This window comes from Pituophis catenifer, unplaced genomic scaffold, assembly GCF_029215685.1.
Source record: "Pituophis catenifer annectens isolate HBS135680 unplaced genomic scaffold, rPitCat1.0.hap2 SCAF_6, whole genome shotgun sequence".
Taxonomy (NCBI): domain Eukaryota; kingdom Metazoa; phylum Chordata; class Lepidosauria; order Squamata; family Colubridae; genus Pituophis; species Pituophis catenifer.
In genome coordinates this window covers 10864958-10888620 of record NW_027256886.1, presented here as the reverse complement: position 1 = coordinate 10888620, position 23663 = coordinate 10864958, and the positions used below count along the sequence as shown (strand labels likewise).

General features: G+C 43.6%; 1 protein-coding gene across 4 annotated transcripts in view; it reads right to left on the bottom strand.

Annotated features, from left to right (window-relative positions):
- TBL1XR1 (TBL1X/Y related 1) overlaps positions 1–23663 on the bottom strand; it is a 243633-nt gene that overhangs the window by 203966 nt on the left and 16004 nt on the right. The window contains exons 1-2 of one of the 4 annotated variants that reach the window (XM_070946265.1): positions 8285–8326; positions 7799–7869 (exon numbers count right to left, since the gene is read on the bottom strand). The exons of 2 other annotated variants lie outside the window; for them this stretch is intronic. The gene's annotated coding sequence lies outside the window, so the exon portion shown is untranslated. Of the gene's footprint in view, positions 1–7798; positions 7984–8284; positions 8327–23663 lie in introns of those variants that run through there. One more of the 4 variants, XM_070946264.1, reaches the window with a different exon arrangement.

Here is a 23663-nt window from a genome sequence, read left to right as displayed (position 1 = left end):
TCATCACCACATCACCTATTGTTAGTTTTATTACTGAGTTGGTATATTACCATACTTTTCAGAGTATAAGACACACTTCCCCCTCCCAAAAAAAGAGGGCGGAAATATTGGTGCGTCTTATACACCAAATACAGCAATTTTTGGCCTCCCAAAGCCCCGCCCCTCCCATTTTTATGAAAAACAGGCCCCGTTTTTCGCAAAACCAAGGCACGCAGAGGCTTTGGGAGGCCTGCAGAGTGCTCCTGTAGTCTGGGGAGGGTAAAAACGCCCCCATTTTTCACAAAACTGGACGAAAAACAGACCTCTTTTCACAAAAACAAGACGCGCAGAGGGTTTGGGAGGCCTGCAGAGTGCTCCATGGAGCTGGGGAGGGCAAAAACTTTTTTCTTGCTTACCACTTCGAAATCTTGGTGCATCTTATACACCGGTGCGTCTTATAGTCCAAAAAATATAGTATATTCTTCAAGATCATTGCTGGGATGCTTTAAATCTAGGAAACACACTCAACTAACATTAAACAAAATTGGGTTTCTCTCTTTCTCTCTCTCTCTCTTCTTGCAGGGAAGAAAGAAAAGTTCCTTTCCTTAGTTTCTTTTTGTTTGCTGCTTCTCTTCTCTTTCCTTGCCTGGCCAAGTCCTTCTCTCCTTCTTCCCTTGCCTAACAAAGAATTTAATAACAAAGAATTTTTCTTGCCTCTAAGAAAACAGAGGAGCCAAATCTGCCAAGTGTCAGGGAAACCAGGCGATCCAGGCAGTTCAAATGAGTATAAAGATTTATTGCAATCTTAAACTCTCTACAAGAATCTGAACTATTAACGGTCCAAGCAAATTAGCGGTAGGTAAGAGCCAAGATGGGCTAGACTTAGATCTCCTACGCACAGGAGATCTAAGAGACTCATGACTAATGATGTGTTTGACCTCTCCCTCAGGCTCAACCTCGTCATCTACAAGATTCTCCCCTTGCATGTCTCCTCATTCCCTCCAACAGGAGGCCCAAACCCCATGTTCTCAAGCTAAAATTCACCTTCCTGTTTCTTCTGCCTGGAAAGCTCATCACCACTTCTGAAACAGTGGCTTCCATGGAGAACAAGACCTGTCACGAATTCCCAGAACAGTGTTAGAGGCTTCAACATACCCCTTGAGTAGTCCAACTAATCAGACTTCACAACATTATTTCCAGGCAATCAAACCCAAACGAGTTGAGAGTTTGTTACCACTGGACAATTCCTCTCTCTGAAGAACTTCTCATGCCTCCAGAGCATAGCTACACACACACACACTATGCTAAGAAAGAAAGGTAGCAGTCCAAGTCATTTCGTGCAACTTCAAAACCTACCCGATATTATTGCAGGATGCAGAAAATGACTTAAAGGACCAGAGGAGACCCAGATTCCAAATTTTAGATCTATGATCTAGCCCAGCATTTCTTGACCATTTTACGATGTGTGGATTTCAACTCACAAAATTCCCCAGCCAGCATGCTGATTGTGGAATTCTGGGAGTTTAAGTCCACACATCTTAAATAAGTAAGGTGAAGAAACAATTACTTAGACCAGCACTGTCAAACTGGCGACTCGCGGGCTGGATGCGTCACATGCAGGCTACACCCCAGCTCCGCGAAAAGGGAAAACATCACAAAACATCACGATGGAAAATAATTCGGCAAGTTTGACACCCGTGATTTAGACCAAGGAGGTCTTGATTCTGCTGAAGAACACCATGCAAATAGCATGAGAAAATAGAGTATTCTGAACAGAACAGTGAAAATTTTGTAATATTTAATTTTTCTGATGAAAACTTTCCATTCCATAAATTCATTAATAATAATGAAAGAATGCCAACTACAAATAGAACAGTATGCAAGCGTAGCGCTTCAAAGTTTAATTTAAGCGTTTCAAGTAATTATCTCTACAAAGAGTGTGAAAGAAGTACTTCATTGATCGGAAAACTAATCAATGCAAACTGGGAACTCTCTATGCAAATTATGCTGTGGAAATCACCCTTCATTTGTGTAAGATTTTTCCTCAATTCAAAACCTTCTGGGGAAACTCTATGGCAGGTGAAAAAATGAACTCATATATAAACTTACCCTGTTTTCCCCAAAATAAGACATCCCCTGATAATAAGCCCAATCGGGCTTTTGAGTGAATGGCACTAAGGCCAAGTGCTTATTTCAGGGTTCAAAAAAATATAAGACAAAGTCTTATTTTCGAGGAAACACGGTATAAAAAGAAAACCCCTTTGAGAATGCTGTCTGGAATTATTTACCATCGAAAGCAAAACAAATATAAGTGTTGTAAGTTTTAAAGGAAAGAAAAAGATATTTCCGAATTCTGAAACGCTACATTACACCACGTTTGCAACAGAATATGGGCTGTACTTAATAGCTATGCTTTGCTACTATAAAGTTGTTATTACAGAACAGGAGTGGGCAATTAATTTTCCCAATGGGCTCCATGTTGTGGAGGAATGCTGACGGCCCACCTGCCAATGCCCTATCCCCTGCCGTCCCAGCCCCTGCTGACACCAATGCCACTCTGTCAATGATGTTCCACCACTTCATCAACCACCACCAGATGTGCAGCACGGGCCATAAATTGCCCAAGTCTGTGGCAAGTCATACTGTGAATTTACTCTGATGTGCTACAATGTGTGAAGGTTTTTTTAGGACAGGGTGGGCTAGCTTTGGCTCCTGAAGCCCCATTTGTGCATTTCTTTAACTCTTCCCAAAATTTAGCAGCCAACATTACTGCTGTAACCAGTAGAGGTAGTGTTCGACTTACGACCATAAATGAGTCACTTGACTGCAAGACACTGCAATTGCCTATAAATATGGCCAGTTGCCTAGTACCCAAATTACAATCATGCGAACGTATGTGTGTGTTTGAGAATTTGGAATCCGGGTCATAAGTAGTCCTGTTGTAACTTCAAATGGTGACTAAGTGACCGGTCGTAAGTTGATAACTGCAGGTAACATGTCCCAGCACAGACTGATTTAGCAGAGTACATAGGCAACCGACATCATTTTCATCTGGCAACACCTTGAATATATCATACTTGCCTGTTATTTCAGGAAGCAGTCTGGACAATGTCATCTCTTCTACAAAATGGTCTGTCTCCATCTGATTCAAGAAGAGGATGGTTATAAACTTGAATCAGACAAGAGCAATTGCAGCCATCAGCAAACACAAGATCTCCAAAGGTGAAGCTATTGCTTCACGAACACAACACAAACCAGAACACTGGAAAATAATAAACTCAACCCACAACAGCACTTTGTTCCACAACTAAAAGTAAGAAAGCTCCACTAAAAAAGGTTTTAAAAGAGTGATGTATTTCCCTCATCCTCTACCACTCATTTTCCTATCGAAAAGTTTTCCATGCATAGTTCATTTTGCATTCTCACCAGCTCAAGGTTGACTCAGCTTTCCATTCTTCTGAGATCAGTAAAATGAGGACCCAGATTGTTGGGACTAATATGCTGACTCTGTAAGCCGCTTAAAGAGGGCTGTAAAGCACTGTGAAGCGGTATATAATTCTAAGAGCTATAGCTATTATGTGTGATGAGAAGAACAGATCCAGTTTTGACAGAAATACAACCACCATTTGTCTATAATGGCAGTTAGGAAAGAAAAGCATAATCCAATGTAATTGATACCTCCCTAGGGCTGTTCACAAGGCAGATGAAGCTGTTACACATATTTCCAGCTGGCCCCGAAGTCAAAGTAAGTCATGATGCATTTATGCATTGTGTTTGCTTTTTGGAGAAGAACACCATCAACCAAGTAAGATCCCAACAAGGTTTCTGGCAGAGCCCAGATCCAATTACACCACCCCATTGACTGTAATGAACACTGGCAGGGGCTTAAGGCCCAAAGGCATGCTTGTTTATTTTATTAACAAAAAGGAATTGTGAGAAATTGCCAGCCTATCCCTCTCCTGGGTAATTCAGTTCCCATAGCCACACACAGCTCAGTAAGCAACACAGACTTTCAACAATGCTAGCAACGTTTATGAGCTCTACAACACTGTTTGGGACAGGATCAAGTTCAATCATGATGGCACAATATGATGCTTAATTGTAAAGAGATCCAAAATAATCTAGCAAAATATACATGCTGATGGTGTGCTATATACCCATTTCCCTGCTGCATAACATTCCTGTTTTGTTCCATCCAACGTTGTGCTACGTATCTGTGCTAATGGAACAACATTGTTCCGTCAGCAACAGATATGTAGCGCAGGTTGCAAAATTGTTCTAATTCATTCACCAAACCATTCATGTCCAATATGTTTTCTGTAACGATTACACCCAAATCTTTTCAATGAACAAAATACTAAACAGAAAATTAAATGGAAACTTTACATAACAAAAATAAAACATATTGCAACAGAGTAAAGATAGCAGTGTTTGGAATTTCCCAATTTTCAACTAAGTATAAAACGTTTATCTAATCACATACACTTAAAAAACCAGAATACTGCAACTAATGAAATTGTGGATGCCGATTTAACACTGAAAAAAATGAATTTATGCATCATTACATATTTAAACTGTAATGGAGTTATAGAGGGATTTTTTTTTCAGAATTTGACATCATAATAGTTATAATTATTATTTAATCTATATAGATAAATAACTGAGTTATACAAATCATTCCAAAGGAATGTGCAGGAATATATATAAAGTAGGTTTTTTCAAACTGTTCCAAGCAATCACATCCTTTTCCAGGTTGGCTAGAGTGCAGTATTACAGGCTACCTCTGCTGCCTGCAATTTGGCAGTTCAAATGTCAGCAGGCTGAAATTGAGTATGCTGGGCAGTTTTAGTATAAATGACACATGGCCATGAAAACACCCCTAAATTTAAGTTGATTTATTTATATTTATTTTATTTATTTTCGTCAAGCATGTATTAGATAATAGATATAAGTATAAACATGATTATGAATACATGAAATTAATACGAATAAAAGGGAATATTAGGATAGGGTCGATAGGCATGCTGGTGCGCTTATGCACACCTCTTAAAGATCTCTTAGGAATGGGGTGAGGTCGACAGTAGACAGTGTAAGGTTAAAGTTTTGGAGGTTTGGGGAAGAAACCACAGAGTCAGGTAGTGCATTCCAGGCATTGACCACTCTGTTGCTGAAGTCGTATTTTTTGCAATCAAGTTTGGAGCGGTTTACCTTAAGTTTGTGTCTATTGTGTGCTTGTGTGTTGTTGTGATTGAAGCTGAAGTAGTCATTGGCTGGTAGGACATTGTAGCAGATAATTTTATGTACTACGCTTAGGTCGGGCTGAAGGCGGCGAAGTTCTAAGTTATCTAAGCCCAAAATTTCAAGCCTGGTGGCATAAGGTATTCTATTGTGAGCAGAGGAGTGGAGGACTCTTCTTGTGAAATATCTCTGGACTCGCTCAATTGTATTAATGTCCGATATGCAGTGCGGGTTCCAGACAGATGAGTTGTATTCAAGAATTGGTCTAGCAAATGTTTTGTATGCCCTAGTTTGCAGTACAATACTACCGGAGAAGAAGCTACGCAAAATTAGGTTAATGCCTTATCAGTTCTTAATGCCTTTTTGGTAATGCTGTTACAGTGAGCTGTCACTTTTCTCTCCCTCCGGGAAGGAATAGATGGTATCAATTATAAATATGGACAAAAATCTTAGGGAATTTCAAGTTTCCTTGTCCTTTGAATCTAGCCAAACCCAGATGAAACCTAACATATCTCCCCTCCGCTTAGAGAGGGCTGTAAAACACTGTGAAGCAATATATAAGTCAAAGTGAAAGTGAAAGGTGCTTCTGAATGCATGTGCCTGAAAGCCATGTCATTCCCAATGTTACCCATGCCCAGCCTGGAAAAAGTTATGGCTGCTTTTTCAATGCAAAAAAAGGTATTAATATAAATATTGTCCTGTATTCCAAACCACTTCTTTTGGTGATCTGCAAAGCCCTAATAGGCAAAAATGGGCTGGCTCCATTCAAATCACTCTATTAAACCCTGTCAACTAGTAACCTAATCAAATCAAGTCTACATACCAATGTGCAATCAGACTCAATACATCAAAAGTTGTCATTTATGGAAAACAGAATCCCTGCCAACCTCCTTCCAAAAATGCTTGTTATCCTACAAGATACTGCAGGGACAGAAGAGCATTGACCAAGCTCTGGACTTTACCATGAGCAGGGTAAGATGAAGATAAAAGAACGCAGTTCACATATGTGCAATGACATCGTGGTACACACAATGTCACTGTGGGTTCCACAGCACAATGGTAGACATCACTGTCCCTCTCCCCATTAGTCAGTCAAAAAGCAGCAGCATGGAAAGGTAATGGAGAATTTTAAAAAGGGGGACAGGGTGTTTCAAGTCTCCAATTCATTAAAAAAAAAAAAAGACCTTTACAACCTGCAAGGGACTAGCCCTCTCCAACAGCTCCTAATCTCAATCACTCTCTCTTTTTCTCAAAATATATAAGCCAGGGTTTCTCCAACTATGTTGGCTGGGGAATTCTGGGAGTTGAAGTTCTTGCATCTTAAAGGTGCCAACATTGCAAAACCTTTTCGCTTCTCTGTTATATTTTATGGGAGGGGCCAATCATCTCCAAGCCTTACTCCCAAATTGACCCCGTTTCCTTAATTGTTCCTGTCTCCTGGCAGCTCTGCGCATGCACACACTGGGAACAGGCTCACGCTGTTCTTCTGCCTCGCTGTCAGACTCCGGAGGCAGCAAAGAACTACCAGATGGCCTTGGCCCCCTCTGCCTCCCGACTCAGAGCCATCGTCTGAGCCTTCCCCAGACTCCAGGACTGGCCCACATTCCACCCCAACCTCCTCACTGTCCGAATCCGCTGCCAGCTCTGCTGGCCGCTGGCGGGCCACAACGACCCTAAACACTGCATTACGTAGCATTATTTGACCTACTGTGAGATTTAGACCCATATGGGCATATATGCAAATGTTTTCAGAACTATGATGCATCTTTGGTGCTGCTAAGATTTGTTCTCATTTGGAGTGACCGACGACAGAGAAATATTTTTGAAGAATAGGTGACCAGACCAGACTATAGGCAAGTATTTTGAGAAGGAAACTTGGGGCTGCTAGAATTCTGGCAGTGAATTCTGAAATTCTTGATTTTTATAGCTGCCTTGTGGCCTTACCCTTTTTCACAGTAAACTGAATAGGTACACAACAGGACAACCACCCCATTTTTTCACTGGGTTATGGTATCTTAAATCCAGGATTTTTGAGGTTAAATTGCTCTTCCTAACTTCATGGCTTTTTGAGTTTAGATCTTCACTGCACATACACTTAAGACAGTCATGCAACAGAGCCATTAATTTCACTTTTTTTTCTTTAAAAAGGAAAAGATATGCATACTTGCGTGCATTAGTCCTCTTTAAACATTCCAACCTGTGTTATTAAACTTATTCAAATAATGTGAAAAACTAACTCAACTAAATGGAATAGGCAGCGCAAAATAAAGAAACATATGCAAATACAAACTGCTATACAGACTGATTTTTAAATTAAATTCTGATTAAATTCTGATTCCAGGGCACAGAATGAAAAGAATGAAATTATGTTTAATTGCTGGACAGTGAAACCCTAAAGTACTGGATTTTAATGGAGTCAATCAAATACCCATTGTTTTTGTAAAATTTGCATTATTTGCATAATAGATTCACCATGGATGGCATTTTCTCCAATTTAATGGACAGTTAGAATCATTGTTGATTTAAATCAAGGTTTCACTAGATATCTCTTTGAAACAAAAAATCCAATATTGGAATTCACCTGAATTTTATGTACCCTTGTTCATCATACTGACATATCTGTAGGTCGCTTAGGCATAGAAACGTAACATCCTGCAAAATAAAACAAACTGTTTTTAGCAACAGTTCAATCTGCAACTTGTTCTTAAAGAAGCTCTTTTAACATAATTAAATATTTTTAAGTCAGGTATTTCTCGGAAGATAGACTGTTTTTCATATTGGAATTTCTTAATCCATCATGTCCACTGCCAGGTTTTCTATTTAATTTAGAATAAGAAACCACTTTAAGAATGAAGCAACTTTTATTTGGATTTAATTACTTAAAACAGGATTAAATCTAACCAATCTCCAAAAAGCCTGTTAAATAAAGTGATCTCAACAGTGCGATAAACCATAAAAAATCATGTCAGTTATAAGGGGAAAAAGATCTCCCGTTACTTGTCCCAGCTTCTGCCAACCTAGCAGTTCGAAAGCACGTAAAAAATGCAAGTAGAAAAATAGGGACCACCTTTGGTAGGAAGGTAACAGCGTTCCGTGTGCCTTCGGCGTTTAGTCATGCCGGCCACATGACCATGGAGACGTCTTCGGACAGCACTGGGTCTTCGGCTTTGAAATGGAGATGAGCACAGCACCCTAGAGTCAGGAACGACTAGCAAATATGTACAAAGGGAACCTTTACCTTTACACACACACACATATATAAAATCATCAACTGCACATTTACAACTGTTATATATAAAGTAGGAAACTTTCATCAAGCAACAGTTTAAATCCCACAAAAAAAGGAAGAGAAGAATGCATTAATTGGAAAAAACAAAAACAATGAGAAATTATGCTACATGCAGGGATGATAGCTACAGCTTCTCTTAAAACATATGGAAAGTATTTCAAAATAAACTATGGAATTTATAACTGCTTTTCTGTACAAGAGGATGCGGGATCAGAAAGGGAGTTTCAAAAATAAAGTACAATTGATTTTCTATTAGCAAACTATGAATATTTGGATTTATGGTGTATAAAAGGATACTTTTCATATAATGAAGAAACACTTTCCTGCCCAGTAACAACAAATGGATAGACTACATAAACTGATTAAAGATAATAAGGATGGAAGGAATTATATACTGTTTCCCTCGTGGGTACTTAATGTTTCCAAATATCAAACATGGTAATTTTGCAAAACACTTAAGAAAGACCCATTTACTTTGCAGTATATTTTTGTTTAGAAAAATGAGGTGTTTTTAAGAATGGATTTTATTCCAAGCCTCTAAGTATGAACAATTCAATAAAACATCGTCTACTGAATTACATAACACTATTTCAGGCCAGACACGAACCGACTACATTTTCCAATAATGAAGCTTCTTCACACCTGGAGTTACCAGCGTGGGAGAAACTGACCAAAAAAATTGCACTTGTCTTCAAAACCCAAGTACCCTAGATCAGCGGTCACCAACCAGTGGTCTACTGGTGGTCCGCGAGAAAATTGTGGTGGTCCGCAGAAAAATAATTTGCATTTTTTATATTGCACTAAATACTATTTATCTTTTTAAAAAATTCATGTTGGTGGTCCACGGGATTTAAAATTATGAATTTTGTGGTCCCTGAGGTCCGAAAGGTTGGTGACCCCTGCTCTAGATATTCATGATACTTGCTAAATTCAGATAGTTTTTGATCCCATATACACAGTTGCTAATTGTGTTTCTGTTTGTTCAAATAAAAGAACAATCTTGTAGGGCAGTGACCCCCAACCTGTTGGACACCAGGGACCTGTTCTGTGGAGAGAGGTTTTTCCGCAGAACGGAAGGGGTGTGGTTTAACATCCTGCCTGCATCCCGCGGATGGGGCGTCGCTTTTTTACGTGGCCCAATTTTGGAGACTCGTTGTAGGGGACTTAGATGGGGACAACACTAAATTCAATCTCAGTCCTGTCTATGAAAGCTGTTTCATTGGACTTTTCAGTACTCAAGATACATGAATTCTCTCCACTAACAACATAGGATGGAGAAAGAAATGGAGAAAAAAGAATGTTCATACAGATATTTCTTAACCTATGTCTGCCCATTTAGCATTTTCCGACATTTTTCCTGAAAAAAGGCATTAACTTCCAGTTTTCAGCAGAAACAGCCCATAGAAAACAATGGGTTAACAGTTCAACTGCAGCAATAATGGTCATAAAATTAGATCAGTTACGTAGGTATCCTGCTTTACAACTTGTACAACTGTAATGGGCAGGTTCCATGACAATCATAGGATGAGATGGGGCGTTGGTCTTACCTGAACACCCTTTCTCAGGACGGTGGGACCAGCAGCCAGGAATGGGTTAACTCTGTCTTGTTATTCGATAGGACTAAGTCTGCAAACTGTTAAGCTCTGCCTCTTCCTCTTGCTTCCCAGCTTTGACGATGCTGGAGACTGACGTGCTGAGCTGTGGAGAAAGATTAGGTCCCTCGCCAGACCCCAGAACTGGACGGTACACTGGGTGGGGCTGGCTGCTGGTCCCACTGTCCTAAGAAAGGATGTTCAGGTAAGAACAATGCCCCTTTTCCAGTAAAGGTGGGATCAGCAGCCAGGAATTGGACATACCAAAGCAGTCTGTCCTACTGGGAGGGAGCTGGCCGGTCCGGTGTTCCCTGCTCCCTGTGGACCCTCTAGAGCACCAGCCGGCCAAAGGCCGCCTCCGCCAAGGCGTAAAGGTCGAGTTTATAATGGCGGATAAATGGTGAAAGGACGACCATGTGGCGGCCCGACAGACCTCCTCTAATGATGCCTGTGTAGCCCAAGCTGCCATGGTGGCTGTGCTCCTGGTTGAGTGTGTGATGATACATCTAGGGACGGGCAAGGCCTGGGTCTCATAGGCCTTAGTGATACAAGCCCTAATCCATCTCCTCAAGGTCGAGGATGTAACCCTATTCCCTAGGGTGGCTGGTTAGAAGGAGACGAAAAGAGATTCCATCAGTCTAATGGGGGAGGTCCTCTTTATATAGATACAGAGAGCCCTCCGTACATCTAAAGTATGCCAAATACGTTCTAGGTGATGGACCAGTCCAGGGCAGAAATTGGGCAATATCAATTTTTGAGCCCTGTGGAACATAGTGTTAATTTTGGGGATAAAGGTAGGGTCCAGGCCAGTGGTGGGTTTCAAATTTTTTTACTACTGGTTCTGTGGATGTGGCTTGGTTGGTGTGGCTTGGGCATGGCAGTGGAAGAATACTGTAAAATCTCCATTCCCTTCCCACTCCAGGGGAAGGTTACTTCAAAATCCCCATTTCCTCCCGATCAGCTGGGACTCGGGAGGCAGAGAATAGATGGGGGCTGGGCAAGTCAGAGGTGGTATTTGCCAGTTCTCCAAACTACTCAAAATTTCTGCTACCAGTTCTCCAGAAATGGTCAGAACCCGCTGAAACCCACCTCTGGTCCAAGCTTAAGATGACTCTGTTGGAATGGAAGATGCACAGGTTGTTCCTGATTGACAGGGCTGCCAACTCAGAAATTGGCCTGGCCAAGGTTATGGCCACTAGAAAGGATAGGAACCGGAGGCTGGCCTCCCTCAGGGGTTTGAAAGGGCCCCAGGTAAGGGTATTTAATACTTTAGCAAGGTTCCAAGTGTAGTATCGGTGAACTACTGGGGGACAAAGATTGGTGGCACCTCTGAAAAATTGTGTAATCGCCGGGTGGTGGGAAAGGGAGTCCCTGGAACCACAAGTCGAAATGGAGGAAAGGGCTGCCACCTGCCTCCAAAGAATACTTGGCGTCAGCACCTCATCAAGACCATCCTGCAAGAAGTCCAAGATGTGAGCCGTGGAAACCTCCATGGGAGCCAGACCCAGTTTTGCGCACCAACCGCAAAAGGCCTTCCATGTGGCATTGTAGATGCAGTTGGTGGAAGCCCTATGCGAGGCCTAAATAGCTTCGATGACCCTGGAGGGCAACTTGTCCCTCCTCAGCAGGCTCCCCTCATGCGCCAGGCAGTCAGTTGGAACCACTGAGGGTCCGGGTGGACCAATGCCCCCTGGCTGAGGGAGATCCTGTCCTGAGGGATCCTCCAGGGCCGAGCCATCAAAAGGGCAACCAGGTCCACAAACCAGGGTCACCTGGACCAATTTGGCGTCAGCAGCGGAAGCCCTGTCTCCTCCTCCAGCAGCTTCCGGATGACTTTGGGAATCAGCAGAAAAGGGGAAATGGTGTAAAGCAGCCCCTAAGGCCATGGGCTGCACAGGGCGTACACTCCCTCTGCCCCCGGTGTTGGGGACCTGGCAAAGAATCTCAGGATTTGGCAGTTGTCCTGGGTGGCAAATAGGTCAACTGTCAGGAGGCCGAAATGGTCCGATAGTTCCCAAAACAGGGCCAGGTGCAGGCACCACTCCGTGTGGTCAACTGAAGCTCAGTTGAGCCAATCCACCTGCAGGTTCGCCACCCCTGATATATGTGCGGCCCTGATGGACCGCAGATGAGTCTCCAGAGGCCCAACTGCTCGGCTTCCTGCATGAGGTGCTGTGAGTGGGTTCCTCCAAGGCAGTTGATGTGCACTTTGGTGGCCATATTGTCTCTCAGCACTAAGGTGTCTCAGTCCTCGGCCATGTCCTTGAAGTCAATGAGGACCAGGTGTATCACCCGGAGCTCCAACGAATTTATGTTGTGGCTCAGGTCCTCCCGAGTCCACTGGCCCTGGGCTATGTGCGAGTTGAGTTAAGCTCCCCAACCGTAGAGGCTGGTGTCATTGTCAGAACTAGGCAATGCGGTTCTCTAAACTCTCGACCCTTGGAGAGAGCACGGGAAGTCCACCATTTGAGGGAGAGGATCACCTCCGGTGGAACCTGGACCCTGGTCTAGGATGTACTCTGGAGTACCCTCTGATATGGTAGGAGGAACCACTGCAGAGGGTGATGCCGATGCACGACACCATCTTTCCCAGGAGTTGAGAGAGCAGAGACAGAGAAACAGATCTCTGAGTCCTGACCCTCCTTGCTATGTCCCTCAGTCTGTAAAGACATTCCTGGGAAAGATACACCAGGAATCCACTGTATTGATGACTGCCCCCAGATGTAGCAGCCAAATAGTTGGGATTAGATGGCTTTTGGCCCAGTTTATGGAAAACCTGTGGTTTTGTAAAACCTGAATGGTGGTATTCAGGCCCTTCCTCGCCAGAGGCTCCGATCTGGATTGTATAAGAATATCGTCTAAGTAGAATTGGATTCTTATCGGTAGCATCCGGAGGTGGCCCGCTAGTGCAGTCATCAGTTTGGTGAACATTCTGGGAGCAGAAGAAAGACCAAACGGCACGGCCTGATATTGATGTTTCCCCATTTAATAGAAACGGAGAAACTTCCTGTGGGCCAGAAGGATGGGGACATGAAGATACGCTTCCGTCAGGTCCACTGACGTGAGGAAGTTGTCCTTTCTGACACTCTCCAAGATGGTCTGGAGGGACTGCATCTTGAACCATCGATAAACAATGTGACAGTTCAGAGTCTTGAGATCGAGAATTGCCTTCCATCTCCTCCAAGGACTTCCGTATCACGAACAGCCGGGAATAAAAACCATCCATGTTGCTCCTCCGGAACCAGCTGGATGGCCTGGATGACTAGAAAATGTTTTATGGCCGATTCCATGAGGAGTCACTTTATCTGATCCCGTGACAGAGGGCAACGGACAAAAAGACTCGGGGGGGCGGAGAGGAATTCCAGAGAGAGACCCAATCTGATCATCTCCCTGACCCTAACGTCTGTGGTGGTAGCCTCCCATTGACTGGCAAATAGTGCCAGCTAGCCCCCAATGGGAGGGTTGGACGAGCAATCATTTTGAGCGTCAAAAGGATCGACCCCTCCCACCCTGAAAGGACCGTTTGGGTGGGTACCTCTGCCCTTGATTGCCCTGTCTATCCTATGATCGCCCCTGTCTGGGGGGAAATGGCCGGTGGGAGAGTGGCCCTCCAAATCCAACGTCCGATCCCCAAAAGGAAGAGGGACGAAAATAAGGGACAGGCCGGGACTCCGGCCCACAGGACATGTTCAGCAAGATTTTACGTTTATCCATGGATTCCACTAGAAGAGGATCCAGGGAGTCGCCGAACAATTCATCCCCGGGGCAGATGTCAACCGCCACTTAAGACTGGCATCTGCTTGCCAATGGCGGAGCCAGAGGAGCCAGCGAGATGCTATTGTGGAGCCAATGGATTTGGCTGCAAATCTAGAGGCATTTAATGTACTGTCCGCCAAAAATTCTAAGGCCGCCACTATCTTATTCAGATCCTTTTGCGACCTAATGTCTGTGGCATGCAACTGTCACAGCCAGAGTAAGGATGCTCTGTTAAAAAACGAAGCAGCAGTGGAAGCCTTAATGGCCCAGGCTGCAGACTGGTGAGCCTTCACTAGCGACTGCTCTGACCTCTTGTCCTTAGGGTGGAGGATTTCCTCAGGCAATCCTATAAAAATACAGGAGTTATTTGTAAAATGTTTATTTTTGTGCATTACGTATGTGTCACATGCTTATCTGGGTATAAACTACCCTATAATAGATCTGATTTGTCCATAAATATACGCAAAATCGCTCTATACATTTCACAAAATTGGCAACAGAGCAATGCACATATTTTATTTACTAATTCTTATATACACTCCAAGCTCCAGGCAGTTTATAATGAAATTAAAAAAGAAAAAGAAACAAGTCAATTCACTTCAAGTCTCTGTAGTAAACAACAATAATATGGCAGCCTGTTTATAACAACTCACTAAGCATATAGAAATCATCTGCAAATGCCCAACTAAATAACACAGTTTTTGAAATCTTGCAAGAATGCCTGCAGAAAAAGCACGAAATACAGCATCACTTGGTTTAAGGCAGGGGTGTGAAACTGGAGGCCCACGAGTCGGATGCATCACGCACAGGCCATGCCCACCTCGGCTCCGCAAAGGTAAAAAACATTGTGATATATCACGTGACACAATCAAGTTTGACACCCATGGTTTAAGGCAACGTTCCCCAATCCCCGGGCCACGGCCTGCTCAGAACCGGGCCACACAAGCAGCGGGCAAGTGTGTCTGCACGCAGTTCCATTTCTGCAAGCAACAAGCACCCATGTGCAAGCTTCATTTGCACACACATAAACACCTACCATGTACATGAAACCATCCTTTTCCTTCCCCCGTAGCAGTCCACCAAGCCGGAAAGATTGGGGACCACTGCTTTAAGTTATGGTCCACCATAGAAAAAGATGATCCAACAACACAGGGACAGAATCCTAAGCCTTCAGCTCAAACATGTAGCCTATTATCAAGCAAATTCCACTTGGAGAAAACAATCCCTGATGTACCATAAAGCCAAGTTACATGGGATTTTGTTAGTCAAAACCAGCACTTTAAACTGGATTCAGAAACTTAATGAGAACGAACATTGTCTTACCTGAATGTTCCTTTTCGGAGTACTGCGACTGCAGTCCATAGCTGGGTTCCTTCATCATCAGTTCCTTTTGACTGGGTGATCTTTAAGAATATCTCTCTCTTCGTCCTGTGGCCACGCCCCCTGCTCCCATAATGCACCAGTCTTTGAACGAAGGCGCGACCACCTAAGACAGTCCAAGAAAACTCAACGGGTCGACAACATCAACAAAAACAGACCGGCCCAGACACCAGTAGTCCATTAATATCAGGAAGACAAAAGAACCAAGGGAGGGGATGGACTGCAGTCGCAGTACTCCGAAAAGGAACATTCAGGTAAGACAATGTTCGTTTTCCAGAGTACTGCTCCTGCAGTCCATAGCTGGGATATACCCAAGCTCAGAAAAACAAGGGTGGGAAACTAAGGGCCCCCGGAGTCCTGCGTCACCAGAACACTCTGCAGGACACGACGGCCAAAGGAAGCCTCAGCCGAGGCAAATGAATCCACCCTATAATGTCTGATAAAAGGTGTCACCGAGGACCAGGTGGCAGCCCGGCAGATGTCCGAAACAGATGCCTGAGTGGCCCAAGCAGCTGATGTTGCCGCACTACGAGTAGAGTGAGGCAAAATCCCAGCTGGGACCTGCCTGGCCTGGCGCTCATAAGCAGTGGAGATGCACGCCTTAATCCACCTGCCCACGGTCGATGGAGATATTTTTTGGCCCAAAGATCTTGGATGGAAAGATATCAAAAGGGCTTCCGTTTTCCGGAACGATTCAGTCCTGCGAATATAACGCCGGAGGGCCCTGCGCACGTCAAGAGTGTGCCAATCCCTCTCACGTTGATGCTTGGGCGACGGGCAGAAGTCGGGAAGGATTAATTCCTGAGCGCGATGGAAATATGAGTTCACTTTCGGCAAGAAGGCCGGGTCCAGGCGAAGAACAACAGTATTAGCGTGGAAAATATACAAGTCGTTCCGGACCGATAGAGCTGAAAGTTCGGATATCCGTCTGGCGGATGTGATCGCCAAGAGGAAAGCGACCTTATAGGACAAGTACTTAAGAGACACAGAGCCCAACGGTTCGAAAGGGGGACTCATGAGCGCTTGAAGAACCAGGGAAAGGTCCCAGGTCGAGTACCGACGAACTGGAGGCGGACGTAAGTTCATAGCCCCATGCAAGAATTCTCTGAGTTGGGGGTGCTGAGACAGAGACGAGTAAGGTGGGCAGCGAACGACAGTAGACAAAGCAGCAGTCTGTCGACGAAGGGTAGACGGCGACAAGCCCTTGTCCAGGCCCGATTGTAAGAAGCAGAGAATGTCAACGACCTGAGCCGACGTAGGATCCACTAAGTTGTCAGCACACCAGACGCAGAAAGCCCGCCACGAGGCCTCGTATATGCGCGATGTCGAAGGTCTGCGAGACGCCTGTATAGTGGTTATGACAGAGTCGGGCAGACGGTCCTTGCGCAGGATGACCCGCTCAAACGCCAAACGGCCAATTGGAGCCATCCTGGATCTGGGTGGAACACCGCTCCTTGGCGTAGAGAGAGACAGTTCGGTGGAATCTCCCACGGGGGAAGTATGGACAGGGCCACCAGGTCGGCATACCACGGTCGACGAGGCCAATTGGGAGCCACCAGCAGAATCTCTGCCCGTTCTTCCAACAACTTTCGAATGACTTGAGGAATCAACGGAAGTGGAGGGAAGGCGTACAGGAGGCCGGGAGGCCAGCGGCACCGTAGTGCGTTGTGGTCCTCTGCCATCTGAGTCGGATATCGCATCACAAACCTGGGAAGTTGGGCGTTCGCCGGGCTGGCGAAGAGGTCCACCACAGGCCGGCCGAAGATGGTGACAGCCTCCTGGAAAATCTCGGGATCCAGTTGCCATTCTGACTGATCTAACAGCTGCCTGCTGAGCCAGTCTGCTCTGACATTGTCCACGCCGGAGATGTGATCGGCCTTCAGAGACAGAACGTGACCCTCGGCCCAAGAGAACAGCTTCTCTGCTTCCAGCATCAGGTCCCTCGACCTCGTGCCCCCCTCCTTGTTTATATGGGCCTTGGCGGAGATATTGTCCGTGAGGACGAGAACGTGTTGGCCCTGCAACAGGGGCTGAAAGTGACAGAGAGCTAGGCGAATCGCTCTCAGCTCCAAGATGTTGATGCTCAACGTTTGTTCCGAAGATGACCAGCGGCCCTGCACCATCCGATCGTCGAGATGGGCTCCCCAGCCCAGAAGACTGGCATCCGAGGTCAATGTCAGCCGATCCGGGAGCAGGAACTGCGTTCCGAGAAGAAGGCTGGGACCCGTCCACCAGTTGAGGGACATGGAAATCTGAGGGGGAAGGGAGACCTTGTGGAGAGAGTCGCTGCGACCCGTGCATTGAAAAGGCAGCAGGAACCACTGCAACGGCCTCGTGTGTCTGCGCGCCCATGGCACTATCGAGAAGCACGAGACCATCTTCCCCAATAACTGGGATAGATGAAGTAGAGGAACAGTCCGCTTGGATTGAATGAGCCGAATCAGATTGCGAATGCTTTCCGCCCTGTCCGGGGATAGGGAGACCTGGCCCCGAACGGAGTCGATTACCGCTCCCAAGTGTTGGACAACAGTGGTCGGGTGCAGATGGCTCTTTGGGAAATTGATCGAAAACCCGTGGTCCTGAAAGGAGCCGATGACATGGGCCAGGTCCTGAGATGCTTGGCTTCTGGAGGAGGACAGGACCAGAACGTCGTCCAGATAGCACAAGACCCTTACAGGCAACATCCGGAGAGCAGCAGCCGCCACCACCACCAGTTTTGTGAAAGTCCTTGGAGCAGATGACAAGCCGAAGGGCATTGCACAATATTGATAATGGTCCTCCCCAAGTTGGAAACGCAAGTACTGGCGATGGGCCGGGAGGACCGGAACGTGCAGATACGCCTCCCTGAGATCGACAGACTGGAGTAGGTCGCCTCGTCGCACTCCAGCGAGGATGGATCCCAGGGAGTGCATCTTGAATCTGCGGTAGCGAACCAACAGATTCAGCTGCTTCAAATTTAAGATGGCTCTCCAACCCCCGGAATGTTTGGGGACCAAAAAGAGAGTTGAATAGAAGCCCTTGCCCTGCTGATCCAGAGGAACAGGTTCTATTGCTCGGATAAGGAGTAGGTGGAGGACCTCCTTCCGCAAGAGAGCCGCCTTGTCGGGAGACAGGTGGGTCGGACAGCTGACATGTCGAATCGGAGGGCGTCCCAGAAACTCGATGGCCAGACCTTGAGATACTGTCCGAAGAACCCAAGTATCCTTGGTTGAGCGTTCCCATTGGTGACTGAAAAGTTGTAGCCGTCCGCCAATGGGATCCTGCAGACTGTAGTCATTTGCCTCGACGGGACTGGCGGAAGCCGGCTCCACGGAAGGTCAAACATGTAGCCTATTATCAAGCAAATTCCACTTGGAGAAAACAATCCCTGATGTACCATAAAGCCAAGTTACATGGGATTTTGTTAGTCAAAACCAGCACTTTAAACTGGATTCAGAAACTTAATGAGAAGCAGCGAAGCAACATGAATGTATCAGTTATATTACAGTAGCAGAGCTAATACTGCATATATTTCAACTTTATCTGAAACCTATCCTACTACCTCTTGGAGGAAAATGTCATTTTTCAATGGCTTCACAATTTTTGGATATTTTATACCTGTCAGTCAGACATTTTAGAATAGGCTCCTAAGGGAGAATAAGCGCTATTTAATTGCTAATGCACACGTCGTAATTGCTAGAGCCTCAATTAGTGTTGCACTCTTGTTCAGAAAATATACAAATTAAGAGAAAATGTGCCTTGATTTAAAATCAATTCGTCCTGCAACTATTGTCTAAAATTTTACATGACCCATCTGGGTGGATAAAAATCGTGAATTATTTAAACCAGCAGTTTTTTTATTGTTTTGAAAAAAAAATCAATCAATTTCTCTTGATCTAGGGTAATCCCTCTATATGCAAATTTACTTTCACAGAAAATAAAAGTCAAGCCATCCACCTCTTGAGGCTAAACATTATGAAGGTCTGCTGAAACGCTAAAATTAATTTTCCATGTACTTTATAAGGGAGAAAGAACACCACTTATCTCAAATGAGACTGATATTGTTGTGCTTCGTTTTGTTTTTGGCTCCCAAATATGACAGTCTGTAAGACACTGAAGCAAGCCAAAACCGCATCACAACCCAGTTACCATGCTGGATAAATCAGAAAGCCAAACAATAACAACAACAACAAGAAATTAGTAAGAGTATCATTGATTTCAGAAAGACTTCCAATTGTGTCAAGCATGTCAAGCACTAGAAGGTGCTTAGAAGAATGAGAATTCCAGAGAATATCATGTTCTCATGACAGATAATCAGACCAGGAAGCCACAGTCTAAACAAACCATGATGAAAGAGACTCCAATTTGGCAAAGAAGTGTCACAAAATTGTATACAGGTAGTCCTTGACTTAATCCCGTTTAATTAATGACTATCCAAAGTTACAACAGCACGGAGAGAGATGACTCATGACCATTTTTCACACTTACGACCATTGCAGCATCCACATGGTTAGATAATGAAAATTTCTGCAATCTTTTGACAAGCCAAATCAATAGGGAATCTAGATTCACTTAACCGCCATGTTACTAACTTAATAACTGCAGTGATTCACTTAACAACTATGGCAAGAAAGGTCGTAAAATGGGGCAAAACTCACTTAAAAGCTGTCTTGCTTACCAATGGAAATTCTGGGCTCAATTATGGTCGTAGGTCGAGGACTATCTGTACTCTCCCTTACTCATTCAACCTATATATACAATATATCCCTGAAGGAAGCTGGATTTGAAGTTTTGTGAAGTTTTAAAACTGGAGGAAGAAACACCAGTAATTTGGGCTATGCTAATAACAGGTGAAAATGCAGAGGCACTGCAAACTAGAGTAACAAAAGTCAACAAGCACAATCAAAAAAGAAGACTACGATTAAATATATATAAGTCTTCATTTAACATCCACGCATTTAGCGACCATTCAAATTTATGACAAGACTGAACGAGAATTATGGCCTTATAGTTGCAACATCACAACATCCCCAGAGTTACATGATTCCAATTTCAGCACGCGGTAACCAGCTTGCAACTATGTCATATGTCCGACAGTCATGTGATCATCATTTGTGACTTTCACTGATGACTTCCAACCAGCAAAATCAATGGGGAAGCTGGCAGGTTTTAAATGGTAATCATGTAATTGTGGGACACTGCAGTCACATTAATGGCAGTAACTGCCATTAGTGTGCCTGGTGGCTCAGCAGACTAAGAGCATTGTGATTAACACCAGCTGTCTGCAATTACTTTAAGTTCGAATCTCACCAGGCTCAAGGTTGACTCAGCCTTCCATCCTTTCTAAGGTAGGTAAAATGAGGACCCAGTTTGTGGGGGCAATAAGCTGACTTTGTATAAATATACAAAAGTATGAAGGCTATTGCTTAACGCATTGTAAGCCGCCCCGAGTCTCCGGAGAAGGGCGGCATATAAATCAATTTTTTTAAAAAAATAAAAAAATAATTGGGGCTGCCAACCTGCTATTGCAAGTCAACAGAGTCACCTGATGTTATACCTTATAACTGGGCCGCTTGGTGATCAAGCTCCCATTTCCAACTACTATTAGTAAGCAAGATTTACCTGTGAAGACCATCAAAGTCATGACAACAGATGTAGCAACCAGCATTGTAAATGAAAATTGCAGTACAGTTAGTCCTTGACTTACGACCACAATTAAGGCCAACATTTTCTGTGCAAAGCAAGGCAGTTAAGTGACTGTTAAGTGAGTTGAAGAGAGATCTTATTGGAAAAGTCACTGATGTTGGGAAAGATTGAAAATAAAATGAGACGTCAGAGGATAAGATAGAGTGTGTCATCAACGCAATGAACATGATTTTTTGGCAAACTCTGAGAGGCATTGGAAGGGTCTGGCATATTATGGTCCATGGCAGGGGTGTCAAACGGGCGGCCCGCAGGCCAGATGCATCATGCACAGGCCACGCCCACTGCAACTCCGCAAATGGGAAAAACATCGTGAAATGTCACGTGATGGCAATGTAACTTGACGAGTTTGACACCCGTGGTCCATGGGGCCGCAAAGTTGAACACCATTTAGCGACTGAACAACAAGCATCAATACTAACTTTAACACATAATCAAATCAAATTGTTAATCAATATCCACCAAAGGTTATGTGAAAATATGAAAAGTCTGAATACACTATGATTATACCATTTAAGATATCCAGTGTGCTGAAATAGTTAACAGTATTGGTCTTTAGAACAGATAGGCATCCAACTTTATACTTGAGAGAAGATTAACTTGATTATTCACCTCCTGGCCCCATTCAGATTACTTACATATTATTTATTGATAAGGTATATTTTTCCGAATTTTCACAACACACTGAACCATGACCCATGACAACAACTGAGTGAACACATTGCATTAAGTCATTTCTGGCATAACATCTTATCGAGTCAAACTCTTTCAAGCCCATTGAAGTAAGAGTGTTATGATCAGATGAAAATACTGTAGCTTCTCAGAACTACCAACCATACTTTTAGATTCCTTGAAGAAAGATAGAAGATACTTAAGAAATAGGAAGTCATTTAAAATCAGCTTTAGCATGCATTGCTGAAAATGTCAAATGCAAGTCTCTATCTGCATAATGTAGTTTAAAAAGGCCTGCCACAGAATTTCAGAAACCCCAGGATAATTCAAATAATAAAATTGTAGGTAAGTGAAACAAAACTCTTGAACAAATGATTAAAAGTGAGGGACAGGGGAACCATTATACGTTTCCTTGCCAGCCAGATTTCTACTTCCACCTCCTTTTCCATCATGTATCTTCATTACATGTAATAATTGTACAATTAACACACCTCTACAACTAACCATAACGTTCCCCTCTCCTCGGCATCATCACAAAGTGACCAGCAGATCTTCTGCACACTCTTGTCACCTCATCTTCTTTCCGTATAGATAGGAAAGTAAAACCATTTTTGCTTTAAAAGGGACCACAAAACTGCTACTTCCGTTAAACATCTTTTAGAGCCATATTCACTCAGCTGCAAAATGGAAGAGGGGGAAAAATAATAACAGATTAAATGCAAAATGTCAAGCCACAGAGCAGTGGGTATTCTTTTATATGCACAACTTCCTGGAAAGATTTACCTTAGAATTCACCAAAGATCACAAACTGCAGTTACCAAGCACTGGGTACTGTAAATGTCTATCACATTTTCAAAATAAAAAGGTACTATTTTCCAACAAGCCCTGCTTTCATAACTCATATAACAAAAAATAAAGTCACAAGAAACAGCCAAATAACACCTATGTTCACACACACACACTCATCACAGAAAAATGTCATAACTTGCTTTGGAAGAGGAAACACATACTTTGGATGTGTAAAGTTCAAGGTACAAAGCCTGGCTTATCCAGTTTAAAAAAAATCTGAAGTAAATTTTGGTTTAGGATCTCGAGGAACCATGATTAATTATTTGAAGTCAACTGCATAAACCAAGGAGAATGCATTATATATAATCAGATTATTGATCTAATTCATTGGTCTGTTCATAAGTACTTTAGATACAAAGGTATTTTGGAATCTGCAAGTATGCAAATTATTGAAACTAAGATCACCCTTTCCTAGGGTTGAAAGGCTAATTTAAGCAGTTAAAGATAAATCCAAATCCGAACTCCACACAAACCTGAAGATCTTGCATAATCTTACTATTTAATTTAGTACTTTCAACACTGATGTGTTTCTACCTTTTCATACAAAATCCTTCCCAATTCTTTCTGAAGAGGGCAGGATCAGTCTGGGACACTGCACGCAGTTTATGTATTCTACTAATAAACAAATTTACGTTTATAAAGTTGTTTATATATAAATAACTTCTAAATACTACAAGCATCTACAAAATCCATTAATACTTGTTCTTGGAATAAAGGAGAATTTTCCCCTTTGGAGAAATGGGTATACCGTGTTTCCCCGAAAATAAGACCCTGTCTTATATGTTTTGAACCCCGAAATAAGCCCTTGGCCTTATTTTCCGGGAGGTCTTATTATTTTGGGGTGCATGGAGGAAACCAGAAGAAATGGCGGGGACCGGCTGTGCATGCGTTTAAATATTTTCAGGGAGGGCTTATTTTCAGGGGGGCTTATTTTAGTACATGCGCTCAAAAGCCCGATTAGACTTATTATCAGGGGATGTCTTATTTTAGGGGAAGCAGGGTATATATGTTCATTTTTTTCCCCTCTAATAAGCATTGTACACATATCCCATGTCCACAGAAATTACATGGTTCAGCCTACTAATTTCAGCACTTAATCATTCCCCATTTTGTTCCAACTATTCACATCCCATCATGCTAGGATTAGTCCCTTCCCGCATGTCTTATAAAAGTTACATGAGTCAGAAGAATGATGCTTTTTAATATAAACAATGTTTAATAAAACT